Raw genomic sequence first — 19,573 nt, 5'->3', positions numbered from 1 at the left:
GTGCCAAACCGGGCGACCCAGGTTCCAATAAAGGCCCTGGCCACCTCGGCGGACGTCGTGCCTGACAGTGGAACTGCCTCTGGCCAACGGGTAGTCCTGTCTACCATAGTAAAGAGGTAACTGAAGCCGTGTGAGGGGGGCAGGGGGCCCACTAGGTCAACGTTCACATGGTCGAACCTCCTTTCAGGTACAGGGAAGTGCTGCAGGGGGGCCTTGGTGTGACGGTACACTTTAGCGCGCTGGCACTCCAAACAGGAGTCAGCCCAGTCTCTCACATCTTTTCTAAGCCCAGGCCAGACAAACTTGGCGGACACTAGCCTCTGCGTAGGTTTCTTTCCCGGGTGGGAGAGGCCGTGAACAGCGTCATAAACACGCCGCCTCCATCCTGTGGGAACGATGGGGCGCGGCTGTCCCATAGAGACATCACACAGGAGTGTGGTGCCAGCGTTGTCAAAAACCACATCCTCTAACCGCATGCTTGAGGTGGCTGACCTGAAATCTCGCACTTCAGGGTCGGTAGCCTGGTCCGCCGCCATACCGGTGTAATCCAGCCCCAAGTGGATGGCGCCCGCTACAGCCCGGGAGAGGCAGTCTGCGACAAGGTTTGCTTTACCTGCCACATGTTTAATGTCAGTAGTGAACTCTGAGACATATGAGAGCTGTCGCTGTTGACGGGCGGACCATGGCTCAGACACCTTGGCCATGGCGAACGTCAGCGGCTTGTGATCCACGAAGGCAGTGAACTGGCGGGCCTCCAGCAGGAAACGAAAATAGCGGATGGCAAGGTAGAGGCCGAGGAGCTCCCGATCGAAGGTGCTATACCTCCGCTCGCTGGGGCTTAACTGGCGGCTGAAAAAAGCGAGCGGCTGGCAAGCCCCGCCTACCCACTGTTCAAACACTGCGCCCACGGCAAAATCTGAGGCGTCGGTGGTGATGGAGATTGGGGCCTTAAAGGAAGGATGTGCCAGCATGGTGGCGTTGGCTAGGGCAGCCTTGGCATCCAGAAAAGCTTTGTCTCTCTCTGCAGACCAGTCGACAGCATGTTTTGGCGCTTTACCCCTAAGGGCCTCATACAAAGGCCGCATAATCCGAGCCGCCTGGGGAATAAAGCGGTGATAAAAGTTGATCATTCCGAGAAACTCCTGCAGTGACCTAACCGTGGGCGGCGGGGGGAAATTCATCACCACTTCCACCTTCATGGGAAGAGGGACCGCTCCCTCTTTAGTGACTCTGTGCCCCAGGAAGTCAATGGTCGACGGCCCAAACTGACATTTGGCCGGGTTGATTATCAGTCCATGCTCATTTAGCCGCTCAAAAAGCATCTTGAGGTGGGACATGTGCTCAGCCTTAGAGGCGCTGGCTATGAGGATATCATCCAAGTATACAAAAATAAAATCCAAGTCTCGTAGCACAGAGTCCATAAGGCGCTGGAACGTCTGTGCAGCATTTTTGAGGCCGAATGGCATGCGCAGAAACTCAAATAGTCCAAATGGAGTTATGACTGCTGTTTTGGGGACGTCCAGCGGTTGGACGGGCACCTGATGATACCCACGCACAAGGTCCACCTTGGAAAACATTAATTTCCCTGAAAGGCGGGCAGAAAAGTCCTGAATGTGTGGGACTGGGTACCGGTCCGGCGTCGTAGCATCGTTGAGCCGGCGGTAATCCCCACACAGGCGCCACCCCCCTCCCGGCTTGGGGACAATGTGGAGGGGGGAGGCCCATGGGCTGTCGGAGCGACGGACAATGCAGAGGCGTTCCATGTTCTCGAACTCTGCCTTGGCAATGCTGAGCTTGACCGGGTCGAGGCGCCGAGCCCGGGCATAGACCGGAGGGCCGGTCGTGGCGATATGATGTTCCACTCCATGCTTGGCTGTAGATGATGAGAACGTGGGCCGCGTGAGGCCCGGGAACTCGGCGAGAAGATGTTGAAACTCATCTGCGGCGGAGAGCATGCTAGAGAGTCTGATGGAGTCTGCACCCCCAAGCGCACCAGCATAAGAGCAGAGCGTAATGGCATCAATTAAGCGGCAATTTTTAACATCCACTAACAGTCCATAATCACACAAAAAATCAGCGCCTAGAAGAGGGACGGCTACATTAGCTGTGATAAAGTCCCAGCCAAACCGTTGGCCACTAAAACACATTTCGACATACGTGTTCGACATACGTGTTGAAAATGTGCGGATGGGGGTGCCGTTGGCGGCCTCCATGGGGGGTCCGTGTCCGCCGGATAGGATGTCCACTCTAGAAACCGGCAAGACGCTCCTCTGCGCGCCCGTGTCGCACATGAAACGCCGCCCGGAGATGGTGTCCTGGACAAACAGTAGCCTGCCAGCCTGACCGACGCTCATGGCCACTAACGAGCGCCGGCCCGGGCATTTCCCGGCCCACTGAAGCTGCACGGCGGGCGGCACTGCTTGGCTTTAGGTCCAAACCGTGCATGATAATAACACAGCCCCGCGTCACGCTCCTGGCGAGGGGCTGTCGCTGCGGCGGCGATATTCCAGTCTCCCGGCGGTAACCTCGTTCCCAGCTTTATCTCGAGAGATAAAGCCTGGTAAAGCACTACGGCCGAAAGTGGGAATCAGGTAGGAAGTCCCGCCCCTGAAATCACGACACGGTGCTCATGAAAATGTATTCCCCCCAGAAACAACCTCGTTATCGCCTCCCTCGACAGGCTGACAGACCTGCTTGTTGTTTGTTTCGCTGGGGACTATAAATAGATCAGGGGGTGCCCGGAAACCGGAAAGCCTGTAGCCGGTATTTCTGTATATCCGATTCACATTTTAGGAGGCATAGCTTTACCAGCCTATCCCGGCGGTGAAACAAAGGCTTGGGTTGGGAAAACTGCCGCTGCACAGTGCCTCCTCGGCCAGAGCGCGGCAATCGTCTATAGTGGTGTTGGCCAAAGCGGCCCGAACCAGAGAAGGCAGCTGACGCAGGAAAAGTTGCATGAAAAGGAAATCAGGCTTGTGCTCTCCCAATAAATCCAGCATCCTATCCATGAGCTCCGATGGCTTGCTATCACCGAGCCCTTGCAAAGAAAACAACTGAATGGCCCGCTCGGTATCGGAAAGTTCGAATGTCTTTAACAGATGAGACTTGATCGTGAGATATTTATCTCGAGCCGGGGGGTTCTTGAGGAGGCTCACCACTCTGCTGGCTGTCGAACTTCCCAGGGCTGACACCACATAATAATATCTTGTGGTATCCGAGGTAATCTCACACAGCTCGAACTGTGCCTCCGTTTGCGCAAACCATGCCGAGGCTGACGACTCCCAGAACTCAGGTAATTTCAGTGAAACTGCGTTCGTAGACATGTTGCCGCGGAAGCGTCTTCAAAACTTATAACAGGGTCACCAATGTAGAAATCGTTGGAAAGGAGAGATGCACAATTTCTATCTTGCGACAACACCAAGTAGTGTGTAATTTATTATCTTTTTAGCACAAGTGACAGCTGTCAGATCTATGCCGTGCTAAACTCTGACAGCTCCTCGTCACAAAACATTTTATCAATGACATTCCACCAGTGCGTCTTCTCTAAGCCCAACCCCCAAAACCAACCTCATTAAAGTGACAGTGCCCCATCAATACATCAAAACAATCTAATGGTGAATTATGTCCATAGCACCCACTACAGTAGTAAACTTAAAAGTGGGTTTAGAATTGCCCTATATTCTATGATTACAGAATGCCAATGAGAGAAAGAAATTGGAAAATATTAAAAAGCAGCTGAAAGATTGGGTCCTCCACTCCAAAGCAACAATAGTAAGGGAGGAGATAAGGATACAGTTATGTATTTTGTAAGTCCTCACTACTAGCTACGTGTACAAGCTTGTCGCACAGAGCCAATAGTTTGGATTATAACTGAGAATCTGGTGATAACATGGTCAATAATGCTTATTTTGGACAGAAAAACGTGTCTTAAACATTTAAATTGACCAACCATAGATCCTTTTTATTCCAATCAAGGCAAGAGGGCTAGTGGTGGTAGTGCTATATGACATATTATTTTATAATACAATTATAACATTGTAGGCTACAGTACGAATATTATATACAGTACAATTATATTACTATTATAAAACAAATATTATTTGCTCCACCTTAGATAAAGACAGTACAGACAATGAAGATGGAGATATTCAAGAGGGAAATAATGATATCAGGAACAGAGATGGTGAAGAAGTGGAGGAAAGAGAAAATGCAGATGATTCTATGGAGAGAAATTATGAAGAAGTTGAGGAAAAAGAATGCAGATGATGCTATGGAGAGAAATGATGATGGAGATGGTCATGGAGATGCTAAAAAAAGCCTAGTTTATCACTGGTTAAGCTTAGGCGACTCTTTCGAAGTTGGTTAAGGTTAGAGTATGGAATCAGGGCTGGTGTTCTATCGCCCTGCTCTAAGACAAACTCTAACCTTAACCAACTTCGAAAGAGTGCCTAAGCTTAACCGGTGAAAGAAACAGGCATCACACGATTGGCGCGACCAGAAACGTCAGTGGCCAATCAGAGTGCAGAACGTGAACGCGGAACTGGAAATCCGTTGGTAAAAGTATTCAGGCCTCCTGTTGCCATTAAAATATCCCACTGATCCAGCCAGTATCCAGGTACAATATATTTGTTTAATGGAGAGAATGGGGAAGATAGAGAGGGGGGAGGGAGATATAGAGATAGAGGAGAGGAGGAGAGGACAGGATGAGAGAAGGAGAGGAGAGGACATGAGGAGAGAAGGAGAGGAGAGAAGGGGAGTACAGGAGGAGAGAAGGGGAGTACAGGAGGAGAGAAGGGGAGTATATAGGACAGAAGGAGAGTGCAGGAGGAGAGGACATGAGGAGAGAAGGAGGACATGAGTAGAGAAGGGGAGGAGAGAAGGAGAGTTAGGAGAGAGAAAGGAAGAAGCTCAACGGCACTCGAATTAACTTTAACTGTTAAACTGTTTTATATCCTGTAAAATATATGTTGTAAATAGCTTTTTAAAGAATAGGTTCACTATTTTTCAACCCAGACCATATTAAATGCTTTTCCCCAAATATTTATATTCCTCACTGATATCTTTAGCAGGGGCGGATTTAGGATTGTAGGAGATCCGGGGTTTAGCCCAGATGGGCCCTCCTTTTATTTTTATTTTTTTTAATATTTTTTTAAATGTTTTTTTTTTTTTTTGTTTTTTTTTTTTTTTGGGGGCAGGCAATGGGTGGTTTGGAGGGGGTCCGGCACAACCCCCTCCACGACAGATTTTTTTTGAATTGAATGAACCTGTACGTGCAATTTCCTGCAATATAGAGCCTTCAATCTTGACCAATAAAGCTGCTATTTTCACTATAAAACTCAGTTAACCATAACGTAGTTATGGTTAGATTTATATATTGGGGGGGCATATATCATATTTTTCATATAATCAAAAAGTGGTGGAGCAAGATCATACCTTTGCTCCCCCAAGTTCAATAGTGGGAGAGCAGAGATGCTCCGAATGCTCTTATGGCCAGGCATCTATGATTCACTGATACAAAGTAAAATAGTGCAGTGCAATAAAATAGTTAGTCAAATAGAATAAAATAATGCAATAGTGCATTGCAATAAAATAGTTATCATCGTATTTTTTCGGGAGGCCGGTAAGGAGTGCATTACAGTAGTCGAGTTGGCTTGAGATAAAGGCATGGATCTGGTTTTCAGCGTCCTTTTGATTTATAAATGGCCGTACTTTAGCTATGTTTCTAAGGTGGAAGAATTAAGTTTTTGTCAACTTGTTGATTGTGATTTAAAGCTTAGGTCTGAGTCTACCATAACACCAAGACTTAACTCACTCAAATACAGTTAGCAGCTGGATAGACCACAGATGGAAATTAGCTTCTGCTAAATCTGGTGCAAACATATTTTCATGTAACAATGATGAATTGTCAAAAAAAAAATAAAAAAAAAAAAAATAATTTAAATAGATTCGGGGCTTTTCAGAATACATCCGGGGCTTGAGCCCAGGTAGCCACCCCCTAGCTCCGCCCCTGATCTTTAGCATTGAGAAATGTACCACTGCAGCAATGGTTTAGGCCTTCAAACACCATGATAAATCTACTTTTCAAACACCATGATAATCTACTTTTCAAACACCATGATAAATCTACTTTTCAAACACCATGATACATCTACTTTTCAAACACCATGATAAATCTACTTTTCAAACACCATGATAATTTACTTTTCAAACACCATGATAATCTACTTTTCAAACACCATGATAATTTACTTTTCAAACACCATGATAATTTACTTTTCAAACACCATGACAATGAGGTGAAATAAACATTTGAAAGGTGTATTGTTCCCTGTGTGTTTTTATCATAGAGGTGTGGTTATACTATTAATGAATGAATGAATGAATGAATGAATGAATGAATGAATGAATGAATGAATGAATGAATGAATGAATGAATGAATTTATTCACACACACACACACACGATACATTACATGTGAGTTTCCTCATGTGATATAACAATGTCGCAAATTGTGTGCATGTGCCAGGTCTCCCAAGAAGCTATTTAAAGCTTTTGGAGGGAGCCTGAACACAGATACAAACAGAATATAAACATCAAAACAATAAACAAAAAACAAAACAAAACAAAAACAATACAACGTGGGTAGGTTTACACACCTACCTACTAACTGACATATAACAGAGATACATAATACAGACAATTGTATTCCTAAAGGGGTCCCCACACGGCGAGTGATTTTAGCCAGGCGACCGATTTTTTTAGCGAGCCGACCGGCAGAATTGTATCGCCTCCATTGTTATGAATGAGAGAACCCACACGGCAGGAGATTTTGAAGCGACAGTCGCGCAGATATTTCTGTCGCCTCGCTAAATATCGCATCGATCCTATTTTTTGAGGCGACACAGCAGGACAATGAGGAAATAACATGACTTCTACAGAAGTTCTACTGGTGTATCATTTGTACACCATTAATGTATCATTCAATACATTCATTGATCAATAACCTACCTATTATTACCATGCTACTTGTTATGTTCATTATTATTAACGGGAACAATTTAAATAAATAACGTTAGTTTGAGAAGCTGTAGTGGCCGCTTGTCATTAACTAATAAATTAACAATGCGCCACGATGCACCTACTAGTGTTTTTATACTCGGGTAACAAAAGAAGCTGTGGATGTTGACAGAGTTTAATGTCCAGGCTGCAGCTGATGTAGTTTGTAAGGTTTATTGTCCAAAGAAAATTATGGTTGAGAACAAAACAGTTTGCGTCTTCCTGCTTGCGTCTCAGCAGCTGCATAACAATACTTGTCCAATCGTTGGTAATGAACGTATCGTAGCGATCAGGCATGCATAGTAATGTCAGGAAGAATGAGGAGCGATTGTATTCGTATATGGTGGTTTAATTCCAGCTCAATATGGGTTTTACAGGTTAATACTCTCTCGTACTGCACAACACAGCTACCCGCTAACCCGCTTCACAACAACCTAATAACGTAACGTCCGGGACTCCGGTCCCGGCGGTCCGCCCTCCTATATCTCCTGGGGGGAAACACCCCCAGCTAAACAGAGCAACACATAGCTTATGCATATCATTATACCTGAGAACGGTCGCCTCTGGTGTGGGGGGCTAAGCGATTGTCATTGAGCGACAGGCGATCACATCGCCAGGCGACGTCTGTCGCCCGCCGTGTGCAGACCACTTAAGTTATAATTTTAATTAGAGATATGATTTAAGCAGTTGCTCTTTCAGTGATTTTTTAAAGGTTTTAAAGGTTTTAGTCATTTTCAGGTTTTCGTCAAGCTTGTTCCAGATCTGTGGACCCCTGCATGCTATGCTTAGGCTAGCACAATTGAGCCTTCTCCTCTTGCCAAATATAAGATGCTTATTTCTTGTGTTGTGGATGTGCAGTGGTTGGCAGACTGGGACAAGCTCAGACAGTCTGTGATTCATTCATTGTTGACAACTTGATACATAATTGATGCGTTTTGATGAATGTTAAATTCAGCGAGCCTCAGGAGACCAAAGCGATGGAACAGAGGCTTTGAGGGCGCTCTATACCCGGACCATGACAGCACTCGTAGTACCCTCTTTTGTAAGCTTTCTAGTTTCTTGAGATGGCTGGGGTATGTGTTGCACCATATGACATTACAGTAATTTATGAGGGGTTCATACAAGGTTTTGTATAAAGTGAGAAGGGCAGGCAAGGGAAGAAAATGACATATTTTGCAGAATAAGCCAACATATTTGGACAGTTTTGTTTGTAGATATTTTATGTGGCATTTGAAGTTGAGTGACTCCATTTTTTGTGGACACCACTCTTGACAGCTCCTTTCCATTTATTTTTATGCACATGTGATGTGTGCACATCCAATTTGAGTGGAAGACAATAAAGTTTGTTTTGCTGAGATTAAGTGATAATTTGTTGCATTTAAACCAGGTGTCCACTTTTTGTAGTTCTGTGTTGAGTAGATCTTGTAGCTCGATTAATCTGGATTATATGTTATTCTAATGTTAATCTTAATCAAGGATGAAGACTATTTCACCATACATGACGCATCATAGCTTTTTGCTTACTGATGGGGTCCCATGTTGTACAGTAGGTGCCCTTTTTTTCTTTTCGCCCCTGCCCTTCAAACAGCCTGAGTCCGCCACTGCTTAGTAGGCCAACGGTACTCGTTACGTCCTAATTCCACCCCTTGCCCCCAGCGCTTTTTGCCCCCCTCACTTGTTTCTGAATGACTGCCTCCAAAACTCCCCAGCCTCTGGTTTAGTCAGCCTGTAGGTGTCGCCTTGAAATCTCCCCCCGGGGAACAGGGCCTTCAGCTCCCAGAGCATGTGGCTGAAGAGCAGGGACAGCTTAGTCAGATTCCTCCTGGGAATGGGAGGGAGACAGAACATGCAAGTTATTCTGAGGGCAGCAGATAAAGTGTTTTTCTTGGTGATGTCCAAAAGAAAATAGTAACAATAATAATTTTGTAACACGTTTGTCTTTACATATAATTGATACATCCAGAATCAGAAAGGCCTTTATTTGCCAAGTCGTTTTCACAGACTAGGAATTTGCTTTCGTAGTTTTCGGTGCAACATTAGCGGACAGACATTAACAGACAGATAATACAATAAAGAGGTGGAGTAAGATCAAATTGGGTCTCATTCTCCAACGGACTTACGACAAAAAGGGCTTTCTCTTAGGGCCATTTGAGACATTTTCGGGCAAGACATGAATATAGACAATATATTATAATATAATATTAATTATATGTTTTATTGGGATGGTTGGTGAATCCCAAAATCTGCCAGAAAAGGTCTCAAATGGCCCTAAGAGAAAGCCCTTTTTGTCGTAAGTCCTTGGTGAATGAGACCCATGATGTCAAAGTAGCGGTGGAACGGTTCACAAAATCCACGGTTCGGTTCGTATCACGGTCTTGGCGTCACGGTTTTCGGTTCGGTATATGTTGTTTTAAAAAAAAAAAATGTAACACTCCAAAAATACCATACATCAGCATAAGATATATAGCCTAAAAATAATCCAACTTTTCAGTTATTGTCAAGGACGTAGTCATGTAAAAACGGAAATAATGAGGCAGTTTGACATCAGGCACATCATTTTGACAGTGACCAGGTTAGAGCTAGGAGAAATTTTGGTACAGCAAGAGTGGAGGCATTGCCGATTTAAACATGTTTCTCATTTATTTGGTAAAAAAAATGTTTACAGCGGTTTCCCTTAAATAATGTTTGGCACACAAAGACCGAACTGACTGATATAGGCAACATTTGTCAAAGTATTAACTTAGTGCAAACAAACAAAATAATTAAACCTTTCCATTTTTGTGGCCACATTATAGACAAAGGCCATCAACATAAAGTATGAATGAATGCATTTTTTTTTTAAATCTTTTTCCCCCTCCTTTTTCCTCAGTTTTTCTCCCATCCCAATGTTAGTCGTTATGCCAATTCCCAATCCCCTTTCTGGTCGCTGCGCACCTACCCCCTACAGTCAGTCTGGGAGAGTGGAGGCTATCACATGCTTCCTCCGACACATGTGTAGCCAATCAACCGCTTCTTTTCACCTGGCAGCGCGGACTCTCACTGAGAGGGTGTAACGTGTGGAAGGATCACACTACCCCCCTTAGATCCTTTCCTCGCTGAGCAGGCGCCCCGACCGAACTGTAGGAGTCACTGTTTACAACGACCAGGACCCACCCACCGGCTTTCCCACCCTCTAACACTGCCAATTGTGTTAGTACGACGGCCGGCCAAGCCGTAAGCAACGCCGAGAGCTGGGCTCGATACCAGTATATCCTGCGTTGGTGGCGAGCGACTTGCCCACTGCGCCACCCGGCCGCACCTCCGCCTGATTTTTCAAATGTTTCTCCCCATCCCAATTTAGTCGTTATGCCAATTCCCCCACTCCCCTACCTGGTTGTTGTGCGCATGTTCCTCCTACTGGTCGGTACAAGGGAACCCTGAAGTCAACCACATGCTTCCTCCGACACATGTGGAGACAGCCAGTGGCTCTTTTTTCACCTGGCAGCGAGGACTCTCATTGGTGAAGCGTAACGCATGGGAGGTCATGCTGCCTTCACCATTTCCTGCCTTTCGCTGAGCAGGCGCCCAGACCTGACCTGTAGCTGTCCACAACGCCAGATTACCACCCTCGACTTCCCTCCCGCTAACTCAGCCAAACGAGTTAGTATGACAATCGGACCAAGCCGCAGGCAATGCTGACTCCGGGAGTCGAGACCGCAGCCTCTGGCATTGGTGACGAGCGCAATCTCCGCTACGCCATCCGACTGCATGAAAACTTTATTTAACAGATTGCAGAATGGGTAGAATACAGTACGGCTCAATACACACAATTGTTAAGGGGATGCAGACCAGAGAAAGACGTTTGTCTTGTTTACATCAGGGTCCTCCATTTGCATAGTATGCATATGCTCAACCAGCACTAGACTTTCTTCTCAAAAAGGAAAAGTCACAGAAAAGATTATTATGGTTATAAATAAGGATGTTTATGGGGTTTCTTGTATTAATAATAATTTGCACTAAGGAATGTTGTAACTGTTAAAAAAAATAAAAGAGGAGATGTTACAAGGGAATGGGGAATGTTATATAAACCCCCCCACCCACAGTGGTGTGTGGAGTTGGTACGTCCCAGCAGGGACCAGGATGTAAACTATGATGTTGTGTTATTGGTTGGCAATACAGACGTGCAGTTGACACACACACTCTAGTCTCCTGGCTCGTTATTGAACACAAACAGTTATCTTTGAACCTCTGTTGTCAAGCCTTGTCAATATACCCCCCTTCCCCACTAATTCCACGGTTAGTATGGCTTACAAATCCAGACGGAGCCATAGCCTGAAGCCTTATGTAGTACATATCCAAATTTCATAAAGATCCATTCAGAAATGAGTGATTAGGACAGGAGTGATTTTGGTAAACTGTGATTTTGGTGTACAAAGAAAAACTCAGTTTTCTCATAGACTTCAATTCATTCGGCTGTTTTGCTCTTCCTGTTTTCGTGTTCTTTCGTGCTTTTTAAATTTTATTATTTAGATCCCCATGTGGGGTATCATTGGAAAGCCACACTCATTGGCTACAACGATCCACAATCATTTTTGAGATCAGATCTAGATTGACGGAACTACTGCAGCCTGAGTCGGGAGTGGTATTTTGCACAATACCGTGTACTTTGCACAAGCCTCAAATACCGGCATGTAACTCGAGAACCGCTGAACGGATTTTGTCGGATTTTGTCACTATTGACAGGCAACAAATAAGCCTCAATTCGATATATATATTGTATTACAAAATATGCACACCCGAGCCACTAGGGTTCGCCAAAGGGCCGGCTGCAAAAAATCCAAAAAAACTTCCCATATGAGGGATGTTGTAACTTAAGAGGTTTAACATGTTTAGCTCAGCATCAGCTATGTTTTGACTACTACCAGACTAAATAAGCAATACTCTACACACTTCTGTAACACCAAGTAACCTCATACCTATCATCGCTCAACCAAGGCCGGCCTCAGGGTGCTCCCATAGTCGAGCGGACCGTACACGGAGCAGACTCCCGCGGGCTCAAAGATGACCCAAAGGGTACTCAAAGCAGACCCAATGCAGAGTCCAAGTGCGAAGCTCCTATTTTCTGACGCGCGGACGTCCGCGGCGCCCACTTGGTGTCACACAAACTGCCGCGAGGTGTAAACTGGTGTAAACTGGCACGAGACAAGTAGGAAATTGGTCCGCGGAGATCCGCTCGACTATGAAAGCTCAAAGAGTCCAGTGGACCTCCGCAGAGTCCAGTCCGTGTACAGTCCGCTCTACTATGGGAGCACCTTCACTCCCCATCACAGAATCACAGAACCACCTTATTTTTTTTTTTTTTTTTTTTTTTTTCCCATCCCAATGTTAGTCGTTATGTCAATTCCCAATCCCCTTCCTGGTTGTTGCGCACTCTACCCCCTACCATCGGTCTGGGAGGGCGGAGACTATCACATGCTTCCTTGGTCGAGAACAACATTACTGGTGCGACAACGCTGATAGAAGTCAGTCGGTTGGATGTGAAAGATGAATCATACATGGCGATCTGATTATTCATATTAATAAGAACAACCACAAGGCTATTGAGCTTATCAACCTACTGGACACCTTTGAGCTAATACAACATGTAAATTAACCCACTCATCAACATGGTAACACCCTAGACTCAGTAATAATTTTTTTTTAAAGTGCCTGCCCTTTTCCAAACAATTTCCAAGGACGACTAATCTTAGGAGGTTCTGTGTAACAAACAAATCCTGCGCATCAGGTTAACCAGGCAGCCAGGGGCGTCATTTTGGTAAATTGCATGAAAGTATTTTATAAATGGAGCGCTGCCTTCCAGTAAAAGCCAAGGTATGGCGAGGAGGGAGGGAGGGGGTGGTGAAGGTGGGGTTTCCTTAGGTGGATTTTTCTTTGTCAAATCAGTTGTGCAATAGTCACTTTTGGTGAGTTGTTTCTATACAATTCACTTGTATGACATTTAGGTATGACACAGGACTACACAAGCATTTTTAATATAGAAATGTGTCAACCACAATATTTTGCATACAAATTATGCAGAATGTAATATCATAACTGTCTATTATTTTTCTTGCAATTGAGCCAATTTTCCTTAGGTACGGTTTTGAGGTGTGTGTTCAACAGAATATAGTATCAAAAACACATTCACAAAAAGTATGGGTTACTGAATGCTGAACTGCACTGTTATAATCACTAAGCCATTGTAAGACCTTACCTGTGTCCCTGTATCACTTGTCTCTGCTGCCCTCTGATTAAAAAACGTCTGTATGTCCATTTTCCCTTTTTTTTGGCATATTTCAGTTAGTCACAGTAAAAGTCACATAGTAAAAGTGAGATAATTGACAATATCAAAACATGCTAGGGCTGTACCGAATAGTTTGAAGCCTCGTTCATAATGTTTACATTAAAAAAATAAATAAAAAGGTTGTTTTTTTTAACCATTTTTTATGTTGATTTTTTACTATGTGACTTTTACTGTGACTAACTGAAATATGCCAGAAAAAAGGTAAAATGGACATACAGACGTTTTTAATCAGAGGGCAGCAGAGACAAGTGATACAGGGACACAGGTAAGGTCTTACAATGGCTTAGTGATTATAATAGTGCAGTTCAGCAGTCCTTCTAGCTGTAGAGAGCATCTTGACCGAAAACATCACTGCCTGGTATGGAAACAGCATGGCACAGGACAAGAAGGCCCTACAGAGAGTGGTGCGCTCAGCCGAGCGTACCACGGGTATTGCGCTACCTCCCCTGCAGGTTCTATACAACAAGAGGTGCAAATCCAGAGCCTGCAGGATAATGAAAGACCCCCACCACCCCAATAACAGCCTGTTCCAACTGCTGAGGTCAGGCAGACGCCTGCGAACCCCAGCTACTAGGACAGAGAGGCTTAGGCTCAGCTTCTTCCCCCAGGCCATCAGAGCCTTGAACAATGAACATTGAGAACAGAACACTGAACTATCCACACACAAGCACACATGAGCACACACACGACACGCACGCTGTGCACGCTCACACACTAGCAGCCACTTTAACACTTTAACATGAGCGGGCACACACTCATGCCGCACACACGCACACTTATGGCCAAAAGGAAAGGCCACTTTAAATTAGTATAACAACAGGAACAGTGTATTGCACTACTAAAGCTACCTAGCATGTCCTATATGCTCTGTAAATAACTATGTACAGATACCGAGATGTCACACCATGTTACCTGTTACCTGTTACCTGTTTATTGCACAATGTTTTTTTTTTTTTTTTTTTTCTTGGATTCTATATATGTTGTACCACTGTAATGCACATCATTGCGGGCAAGACCACCCGCATTTCATTGTATACTTGTATGCCGTGACAAATAAAACTCTTGACTTGACTTGACATGTCTGTGTGTGTGTGTGTTAGAGAGAGAGCATGTATGAGAGAGATAAGCAAAGATGAGCCCCTAAAGGATATTCAACTTTTAATGGAAGAACAAAACAGAAGGAAAAGATAACTTCACAAAGGCAACATGAATATACATAGATCCAAAAGGACAAAGATCAACACTTAAATCCAAAGAGAAGAGGGTCTATACCATAGAAAAAAAGTAGCAAGGAGCCAATGGCCGACATCAGCTAAATAGGCTAACTGCAAATAGAGTAGCCAGGTACTGACACCAGGCCACACACAGCTTTGGCCAACGCTACCCAAGCTACACAAACGACCAAGACAATTCACACACAGCACATGTCGTATCTCCAAATGTTGTGAAGTAACATATGTTTTGCCTGGAAAAAAACATTGTTATTAACAAAACATTCGGGAGGGGAAGGAAGGAAGAGTGGGGTAATGTCCAATGGACATCTTACCTGCACCAAGGAACGCAGGGCGAAAGGCCGCAACACAGGTCTCCACGTTGACGAAAGGCCTCTCGCTGGCGGGACAAAAAGAAGCTATGGCCGGTGCCTTGTCATGGTGCAGGCCCGACCACATCTTCTGTCAAATATGATGTCGTAGTCAGAGTGCCAGGGCCTGCTATTCTCACGGCTAATGTCAATGGTCGTAGCACAAGCTAACAGCTAACTCTAGGCTAAGTGATAGCATCAAGCTAACGTTCCCAGCCGAGCAAAACCGAGCAGCTAACGTCGTAGCTAAACAGCTAACTGGCTAACAGTTAGCTCAACCCGGCTATCGCTAACCATTAGCTAACGCAGAAGCAAGCTATGCGGCTACCACTGAAAAACTGTACAACGTGAGAAAAGCAATACAGGCCAACACTTCAGACAGCCGCTGTGTTTTCCTCTTCTCATACGAAGAGAGAAGGGAAAAAGAAGGCAATACACGTCCCACTACAGAGTGGTGTTTACCATAGCGGTGCCGGCAACAAGTCCCTCGCGGACTATAGCCGACTTGAGCATGGAGATATTCTCATAATGAAACACCAAGCTCACCTCCCTCGCACCAGGTGCTGACACCAGGCCACACACGTTAGCTACTACAACAGCTAGTCGGCCCGTTTGGCTCCCGAGAGAGAGAGAGAGAGATATCCACGGCGGGAATAGAATAGAGTGCATTAAAAACTCACCAAACGTCCAAGAGGATGGAGACAACCGCGTGGAGTTGACGAAGTTCATCTGCCGAACGACCGTCCTCTTCATCTGCTCCCGGGAGCTAACGCCGGTACCCGGCTGGTAGAAGTGGAGCTATGTAGCCAGCAGGCTAAATGGTCCCGACGCTGGTAGAAGTGGAGCTATGTAGCCAGCAGGCTAATGGTCCCGACGCTGGTAGAAGTGGAGCTATGTAGCCAGCAGGCTACATACATGCTCTCTCTAGGTTAGCTAACGCTAGTTAGCCTTTAGCTAAGCTAGCTACTAGCCGACATCATCATAGCTATCCCGACTGAACCACATGTTAGCACTCAATATTATAACGTAGCTAAAGCTAACTAGCTGTCCCTGTCTTTAGCCGGGATGGCTAGCCTGACTGAACTGTCTAACATGCAACAACTTTCATCTTCAGTCCATCTGCCGAACGATGTCCTCTTCATCTTGGCTGGCATAACCTCCAATGCTGCATGCGCGAAATAGTCAGACGCTACCTTACCTGTAACCCCTCCCCTCATTGAAACCAATTCTGCTGCAGAGCCTCAGAGCTGCCTCCAATAGTGTATCTGCAGAGCCGCAGAGCCAGGAACAAGTCAGACACATTCTACAAACGTGTCTAATGTGAAATATATAAGCATATAAGCAAAACTAGATTTTAGGTCTGTGATGAAAAAGGGCCTCGCGGGAAGGGGGGCCTCGCAAAAAATAAAAAATAAAATAAAAAATAATAATAAAAAAAATAATTAATAAAATTTACATTTTTTTTATTTTATTTTATTTTTACCCCCTGAGGCGGCCCTGACTGCAGGCAGCGCTCCACTTATAATTTTTTTTTTTTTTTTATCCACTTTTTCTCCCATTTTCTATATTTTCTCCCATCCCAATTTCGTAACATCCAATTCAACCCTCCCCTGTCACGAACGCTGTTTCTTGCCTCCCACAAGCCGGCTGCAATGTGGACTAAGTCATACATAGCACAAGTCCCCTCCGGTACTTGAGGTAACAGTAGTCGCATCTTTTCACCTGCGCAGCTCAATCTCTCAGTGGCGAGGAGTAACGCGTGGGAGGCTCACGCTGCCCCCGACACTTCCTGATACTACTGCGCAGGCGCACCAACCGACCTGTAGGAGTCGCTGTCCACAACGCCCGATCCCCAGCCATCAGTTTCCCACCCCCTAATACGGCCAATGTGTATTAGTATGGACGACCAGCTAAACTGAAAGCAAATGTGGAGCGCTGGGCTCGAACAGGCAAGCCCAGCGTCTCCAGATTTCGTGGCGAGCGCCTTGCCCACTACGCCACGTAGCCGCCCAACTTATAAAATACTTTCATGCAATTTACACAGACTGTTATGTGAGTGTGGTGTAACGAAGGTTATCCTATAACCCTAGTTATGTGGATACTGGCTGAGCGCTTCCGCTCCAGCCTTATTGGGATTTATTCATCATTTGTGCGCCTGTGCGCCTATTGCGCGCGCGCTGAAAAAACGTACATGCACCCGCATTCGCCTGTGACCGCGCTTACCCTGTGTTTCCTTAAAACACAGGATGTGGTCACCTCCACGCCCTTCCGAGTCTGATTTTCACGCCTGAAAACAGCCAAGGGTCCTCAGGGTGTGAAGAGCGGAAGCGCTCAGCCAGTATTCACATAACTAGGGTTATATGATAACCTTTGTTATGTTTCAACTGTCTGAGCGCTTCCGCTCCAGCCTTATTGGGAACAAAAAGGGGGAGCGGAACGCGCAGCCACTGACAAATGCACCCCCCGAGGGCCCTTATGCCCATCAAAAAGGGATATTTTTTGGCACAAGGGCTGGATTGGGCCTCAGAGTCACGCTGCTATTGGATTGGGCCTCAGAGTCACGCTCCTATTACCCTGTATAGACATTAGACAGACACTCAGGTCGAACCGAAAGAGCACATAGCTCACCCACACGTTTAGCAGAGGTGATGGCCAGAAGGAACGGCGTCTTGAAAGACAGCCGATCCAACGGCGCCTGCTCAAGAGGTTCAAACGGGCCCCCAACAGCCCCACCAGGACTAGTTGGAGGTCCCAGCTTGGGAACAGAGCACGTTCAACAGGCTTGAGGCGCTCTGCGCCCAGCAAGAAACGTCTCACGAGAGGGTGGCTGAATAACATTCTGCCCTCAAAGCCCACATGACAAGAAGATATAGCCGCAGCATATACTTTCACTGTCGAGGCCGAAAGCCTATCCAAGATAGACTGGAGGAAGGACAGAACCGAGTTCAGGGGACATGATACCAGGACCAGGCCCTCAGCCTCACACCACTCTCGAAACATATGCCACTTTCCTACGTAAACCACGGTAGTGGACGGAGCGTGCGCATTCTGGATGGTGTTAATCACAGCAGTGTTAAGATAAATCCCCTCCAAATTCAACCTCTCAGCAGCCAAGCCATTAGAGGCTGCCCCAGGACAGGTGGTAGAAACACTGAGCCGTGTGCCTGAGAGAGGGCCCGCGGCGACCATGGGACAGGCCACGGCGGGGCCACCAGGAGTTGAATTAGGGCCGGGAAGGCTGAGCCCCGGTCCGGCGCGACCAGGATCAACAGCTGACCTATCAGATGTATGGGGGGGAACGCATATAGAATCCCGGGTGGCCACGGGTACGTCGAGAAGGCATCCACTCCCAGAGGGGGGTTGTCCTTCCGACTGACTGAGAACCACAGGGGGCACTGGTAGGACTGATTGCTCGCAAACAGGTCCACCGTGGCCTCCCCGAATCAGTTCCAGATCAGTCTGACTATGTCTGGGTCCAAACCCCACTCGTCTGGGTGGGGACCTCCCCGTGACATCAAATCTGCACCCACATTCTCCTTGCCGAGAATGTGGAGAGCCCTCAGGCTGCGCAGATTGCGAGACGCCCATAGCCAGAGTCTGACCGCCGCCTGGTGGAGACGGGGGAGCGCACTCCTCCCTGTCTGTTGATATACGACGCTGACGCTGTGCTGTCTGTCCTGACCAGAACGTGCTCGCCCATCACATGAAGGCGGAGCCGTTTGAGGACTAGAAGCACTGCCTTCAATTCCAACACATTGATATGTAGGGTAGACAGAGCAGGCCAGCTGCCTCCTACCACGTTGGTCCGACATGTCCCCCCCAATCCTGTGAGGGAGGCGTCGGAGAAGACCGCCACATGCAACGTCCTGCTGCCCATGGGGACCCCATCGGTGAGGGTCCCCGGCCTCCTCCAGTGGTTGAGGTCCCCTATCACTGAAGTGGGGACTCTCAGGCACTTCCGCTTGCCTCTCACAGGGTCTATTTTCATACTGAAAAACCACCTCTGTATCCACCTCATAAAGAGAAGACCAAGCGGGACCACGGAGTGGGCAGATGCCATCATGCCGAGCAGGCGTATCACAAACCACGCCGTAACCATCCTGCCAGGACGGAACCCCCTGAGCACACGCCGAGCATGTGGCAGAGGGGCCTTCTGAAAATACAACATTCTCATAGACAAACCCAGGCATAGCAAGGACCTGGGTATCAGCCTCTGTCATGAGAAGTGACATGTCGGGCTGCTTACGCTTCCCCGCAGGAATAGTAACGCGGCCCAACGCCAGAGGGGGAATAGAGCCCTTATTTTCGTATCGTATACGAGGGGGTGAACAGAGAGCTTTGCTAGACACAGTGAGATGATGGCATCGGTCTACTCCCTGGGGGGAGCCGCGCACTTCAAATTCGCCTGAACCCACGGCCGCCCGGGTCTGTCGGAACCGTGAGGACCCATGTCTCTGTTTCATTATGCGCTCCAAGCGCCAGGGTGTCTCAGGCAGGGGTCGCAAGGCCACTGGTCGGGGGTCTCGCAGCAACCGCTGACGAGACAATACGCTCACCTCTGGCTGTGAGGTGTGGGGCGGCGTGGGGGCCTGGCTATAGGCCGTCGGCACCTC

Source organism: Notolepis coatsorum (assembly GCF_963971535.1).
Source record: "Notolepis coatsorum genome assembly, chromosome: 16".
In the NCBI taxonomy this organism is placed as follows: domain Eukaryota; kingdom Metazoa; phylum Chordata; class Actinopteri; order Aulopiformes; family Paralepididae; genus Notolepis; species Notolepis coatsorum.
The sequence above is the reverse complement of the archived record's forward strand: the minus strand, read 5'-3'. Positions refer to the sequence as shown.